This window comes from Pezoporus flaviventris, unplaced genomic scaffold (genome assembly GCF_033815535.1).
Source record: "Pezoporus flaviventris isolate CSIRO_AGI_PZ_B2104156 unplaced genomic scaffold, CSIRO_AGI_Pfla_v1 ptg000001l, whole genome shotgun sequence".
NCBI lineage: Eukaryota > Metazoa > Chordata > Aves > Psittaciformes > Psittacidae > Pezoporus > Pezoporus flaviventris.
The window spans coordinates 47,692,263-47,698,262 of NW_026892549.1; the positions used below are offsets into that span (position 1 = coordinate 47,692,263).

At 44.2% G+C, this 6,000-nt stretch overlaps 1 long non-coding RNA gene across 1 annotated transcript in view; it reads left to right on the forward strand.

Moving 5' to 3' along the window:
- The window catches only part of LOC133270997 (uncharacterized), a 45,957-nt gene extending 40,561 nt beyond the window's left edge, over nucleotides 1-5,396 (forward strand). Inside the window, exon 3 of the long non-coding RNA XR_009743984.1 lies at nucleotides 5,002-5,396. This is a non-coding gene — a long non-coding RNA (uncharacterized LOC133270997). The remainder of the gene's footprint in view (nucleotides 1-5,001) is intronic.
- Nucleotides 5,397-6,000: the final 604 nt, after the last annotated feature.

Genomic DNA, 6,000 nt, shown 5'->3' on the forward strand with positions numbered 1-6,000 from the left:
TTCTCTTTTCTCCAGTGGAAGGTGAGCCCCAGTTTGGCAGCTGGCATGCAACTTCATTCCTTCTACTTTTTTTTTTTTTACCTCTCATTTTCTCTCTGTTGTGCAAAAATAGTATCAGTAACACATTTATATCCTGCAGGAAAGGTAACATGTGGACAATGTTGCAAAACTCCAGGTGGGAGCTGTGGCTGTTGTACAGAAATGACATATGTAAAAGTTACCAAATATACACAGAAGCTTTGAAGGAGAAAGGTGTGATTTCAGAGAAAATTATCTCATGCTTCCTGAGACAAATGGGAAACCAGGTTGCTTGCCCCTCATGGGAGTTTTCATGGCACGGGATTACTTATTAGCCCTCAAAGTCTTTAAGTGAGGTGAAGGACACCTTGCCTATGTCTGCCTCTCTTTAGTAAGTAAAGATATTGCTTTGTATTTAGGTAAAAGTGAAGGTTAAGATTAGGTCTAGTGGTGGCAGGAAGAAGGAGAGACTGAGGAGGACAGATCTCTCTGGAGGCTTTCCATCCTCCCAGTCCCTGGGATGGGTCTAAGCCATCTCCTGTCCCCAGCACTGATCCAAGAGCCACCTTTTCCTGCCTGTGTGGCTCAGCCATGTTTGCTGCTGAGCCTACCGTCCCTGCGAACTCTTGCCTTCAGCATCTGGCGTGGGGTGGGGAGAGGCTGAGGCTGAATTGACATGTTACATCACTCCAGCACACCAGCACCAGGCTTCTTGCTACCTGTATGAGCTTTCTTTGCTGGAAAGCTTCATTGCAGACAGGGCTGGCCGCATGAGACAAGGAGCTTGGCTTCCTACAGACCTCACGTGGCATCCAAAAGCCTGCAAATCCTGCCCACAATGAGCTTTGTATCCTTGTCTATAGCTCTGAGCACATTCATCAGCAGTGCCTTGGTTTGGAGGCATGAATTCAGAGGTGTATGTGAGTCAGGACAGGACAGCTTATACCTCAGTTCATTTACAAGTTACCTGTGTCCAGAATCACATATGGGAGAGTTGTCACTCTGCACGTTACTGTGAACACTGCTGCAGTGTTTCTGAGACACTCAGCTTGGCCTGAGGCCCTAAGAAATGCCACATCAGTTTCTAGTTTCTGACAAACCAGGGGGCTACAGGGGCTGGACAGACATGGTGTGCCCAGCACCGCTAGCAGCTGACTGACAGCAGTAGCATTTTGGAGCCGTGCTGATGAGAAAATGCTAATGTTTAGTGAAAAGCGCTTTTTTTTTTTTTTCTTGTGGAAAACAAAGGTTTTAATGAAATTTATTTCTGTGGATAGAAAATCCTAAGTATTTTTAAAAACTCACAGACAGAATGTTTCATCCTAAATCAGAAATATTCCCATTGAAACCAGTGTCCTGTTTACTTCACAAGAACTATAGCTACATTCCCGTTTTCTTCCATGTGTAGGACTCTGTAGCTGAACTACAGCTTCCCCAGTGGCACTGCAGCCAAGGACTCTACCAGTGACAAGCTCTTTTTATTTTCACAGGCAGTGCTGTATCCTGAAGCATGAAATCTGTGCAGCTAACCCACAGGGAGAGTGGGATATCCAAACCCCAGAGCCTGTGTGCCACTGCTGCTCTGGTATGAATGAATGAAATTCTGTCTCTTTTATTCTCCCTCCTGCAATCCATTTTAATAAAAATCTAAATTTTCTCCAGAAGGGAAGAAAGCAGCTGATAAGGAGGAAACATAATAATTAGACAGAGCAAGTTATACTCATTGTCCATCTGTTGGCTCTTGTTCTGCCAGTGGCTCCCTGGTAGTGTCCATCACTTCTCTGTCATTCAGCAGGGATACCCCCACTTTCATAAACCAGGGCAGTGAATGTCAGGCTTACAGCAGGAACCAGTGGGTCTTTACTTCAGCAGGAACAGGGCCCAGCCCTGAACTCATCCTACTCACCCTGATATTCTCCCAAAGTTGTGATCTTTTCAGCACAGATTTTGTCTTCTTTCATCTCATTCTGCATATAGACATTGGAGCATAAGCTAGCTCCTGAAATAAAAATCAAAGCAGAGCACTTGACTTCAGAAGAATAGGAGGCCCAAAAGGAAAGAAAGAAAAGAAGAAATAAAGAAAGGGGCCTCTTAGGTAGTGGGTTGAACAGATGCCATGGGTTGTTATAGCAACTTGAGTTCTAAAAACAGGAGAGAATACCCACATGCTGCCACACCTACTGAAGAACCCACACTCCAGATTTCAAAATTGAGGCTTTGAGGAAACACCTATTTCCTATTATTAAAAAACAAAAAAATCCCCAAAACAGTGCGTGAGGCATCCTCAGAAAAATCCACATACATCATCCTATGAAAGAAAAGAGCTCTTTAAGATGCTTTGGAAAGGCTCATGGTATCATTTGTTTATGATATTTAAAGCAGTGTGTGTGCATGCCTGCATGCCTATGTGTGATGCGGATTTCAAGTCACAAAGAGAACTTGAAAGCCTTCCAGCAAAAACGAAACCGCTCTGACAAAGAGCTTGTGAAGACAATAACTGGCAGCAGCAGATACCAAGGTGACAGTGAGTGCTGTAACATCAAACCTGAAACACTTACCAGTTTTGTGTACTTGTATGAGAAATAATGACTCCTCAGACAGTGTCTGTCTCTGTCAGTGCAGGAAAAAAACACTGATAAGTAGTAAATCTAGGAGAGAAAGCTTCAGGCAGGTATAATGAAAAGTTTTTATAGCAAAATACCATGTGAAAATGTGTAAATCAGACTCCATGTTCTGGTAAAAGCATGCTTTACTATGACCTAGGGAACTGAATACGCATCTTTCTCTTGACTCAGTTGAGCACTGCATCAGGCCTCATACTTGCATATGAAGTGTTGCTTGGTTTAGGATCTTTATTTGTTCCAATTTTAACTAACTTCTGTAAGAGTGTAACACCCTAAGTTGCTCCCCTGAAAAAGGCAGGGGACTTGAAAAGCCACATTTTGTTATTATTCCATAGTTTTATTTTGTGGCGTTATGTCTGACTATTTGTGCTTAAAGTCACCTGTGAATTCATGCCTTGGGTAACCTATCCTCTAGCTGGCTTCACATAGCAGCTCACAGCACCAGACTGAGATCCAAGTCAGTGCTTTAATAAAGGCTGGCTGCTGGGAAGGGGGCAAAGTGAGCACAGGGCTGTCCTTGACACTTGGAGAGCAACATCTGGATAGGCAGCAATTTTCTCAACAGGAAGGCAATAGAAAGACTGGACACAACCTTCAGTCTCTGCACTGTGGAGACAGCAGCTCTGCTCCAGGCTGGGACAGCCAGCTGGTGATTTAAGGGCGGCAGCCCTGAGGCACTTGCATGGGCACTTTTGCCCCCCCCAGCTGGTGTGAGGCAGAGCCTGGGGACCTTGAAAAGCAACCTCAGCAGCTGCCCCAACCTCTTCTTCCCTCTCTAGCAGGCACAAGGCAGCACAGAAGAGTTTTGAGGGTAGGTTAATCAAAGCAAAATGTACAAGTTGCTCAGGTATGGCAGTGAGGCAGTTCAGATGTGTGTGTCAGGGAGAAACTCTCCATTAACACCCACGGGAGCTCCCATAGGTAGGAGATTTTGCCTGCACAGAGCTCCTTTGAGAGAGAGAACGTACGGATTTTATATGGTGGAGAGGTTCCCCTCTTAGCCCTCCATTTAGCTTCACCCATCCCACCAGCTCACATTGCAAAAGCAGAATCTGTGGCAGAGGATATGTGCTAGCAATATGAGCTAGCAAGAAGAAATCATTGCAGAGGATGGTCGTGTTTGTGGCCAGGATTGACAAGACACAAGTCTGATGGGTTTTTCTGTGATTTCTTTTTCCTTTCAGTTCCTAATGTTGATGTTTTACTGTATTGGATTTCATTGTGATTTTTGATGGATGCTGGGGTATGCCCCTTTCCCTGGAAGAGCTACAGTCCCACTATGCAGGCTGCTGCAAGCATTCTCTGGCCTATTGGGTCAGTACAGCTGGGTAATAAGCTGGCACAAACCTGCATAGAGCTGAATGAATCCTTGTTTGGCTGCAAGACAGTCAGTGGCTGCTACAGCAGGCCCAGTAGTTACTCCCTAATGTCTTTGAACTTTTCTCTCCTACCTTAGTCTTTCCTAAAGGTATAATTTTCAGTGGAAGCTAGCTCAGACCAGCTGGTTCTTTGTAACTCGTCTTCCAAAAACAGTGCATCTGGTCAGAATTCCTCTTCTCTCTCCCTTTAATTCAAATACAGCTGAAAGATATTGCCCAAACATACCTCCAGTAGTAATAATATTTAACGATACATCTTCAGACAGAAAAGAATATGGAAGCTATTAAACCCAGAGGCAAATATTTTCTGAGTTATGAGTGTGAGAAAATTGAGTCATAGGTAGAATAGGAATGGTTTTGCAATCTTCATAGCAGGTGTTAAACGCAACCTGCTAAAAAAATTATTTATTTGTTTTAAAAGTGTAACCTGGGATTTGCAAAGCTATCCTGGAAGGAGTGTAGAGGAATACATTTTCATTGGTGCATAAATTCAGCTGGAGTTTCGGAAGGTAGGGTGTGAATGAGAGGTACTAGTTAATGGAGGGAGGAGGTCTGGTTTTAAGAAATATGATTAAAAAAAACCCAAACATACCCAGGAACAGGAAAATCAAATGAAGTGTTAGATTTGTTTGATTTGTTGGTGAATGCCCAACCACCAGTGTAGAGCAGTCCATGGTAGAAGCTCAAGTGCACGTCTAACATTGGTATGTTGTGGAACAGCTGTTCGACTTAATTCTGAGGGATTTGAGACAAAATAGGCTTTAAGAGAGATTTCTCCCGGCAAACTGGCACTAGTGCTGTGTTAGACATGGTGCAGTTACTGTGTGAGCTGGCACACAGCTTCTGCAAAGTCCCCAAGTGAAAGCTACCATGTAGTGCTTGCTCTTGTGTTCCATAATGGATTTGTCAGAGAAGCTTTTCTTAATGGTCATGTCTGTCACACTGAATGAGAAACACAGGGTTGTTTCTCCTCTCTGCAGAACTCAACATCATGGATAAAAGCAGGAATAAAAGAAACAGGCTCATGTTTGTACAAAACCAGCTTAGCACAAGGAAGGTGTCAGCAGCCATGGGTCTACCTAGAAGAGCAAAGACAGCTGCTGGGCATGTGAGCAGTCTGGCTGTACCCTCCCAGGTGAGCTTGTTGGGTCTCAGCAGGACACCTCTTCTGGGGACACAGGGTCCATGGGGCCCAGACATGAAGGTCCCACCCTGCACCCAGGAGGGAAGCTGCAGAGTGGGTCCCCCTTGGGCCTGGGCCCTGCTGCAGTGGTGCCTGCACTGCAAGGTGCCTGAGCAGCAGCGCTGTTCTCTTGTGGCGTGAAAGCCCCCATAGCAAGTGGCAGTGGAGATCTAAGCAATGCCAGGTGGGGAGCTATACATTTCTGTCTCAAGAAATGTTTCTGAGATGAACACAAATGAGACCAATGAAAGTTTCATTCCAGGAAAAACAAACCAGACCAAAGGGCTTTCACGCAAAGGCAAATCCCTACTCTGCCTGGTTTTTTTTTATGTCCATAGTTTCCCTCTCAAGATTTCCTTTAGGCAATCTCACTGGAAATCAGGAATAATGTGGGAAGGAGGGCTTATCTGCTTAACAACCAAAGAGGTCCAGACTCCCATTTTACCTCCAGAGGAGGCAAGAAGATTTAATTGTTGAGATCAACTAGAAAATGGGATGCAGTCTTCATTCTCCTGTTGGGTGGTAGAGTGGGGAAGGAATAAAAGACCAGATTTTGTCCTTGATCTTACTAAAAAACCTTCTGAGCCTTCTTTGAAAATAATTCCTGGCACAGTCAGCTTTAAACCTAAGTTTGACTTTTTTTTCCTCTCCTTATACCAAACATGATTAGAACATAGTATGGATTAATTGCTCTGCCAAATGTCATTCCTATAAATCAAATCTGTTTTCTGACATATGAGTGAGTGTCTGAATACTCCAAAGCCATTAAAAATATCTGCATAATTTTAAAACCTGC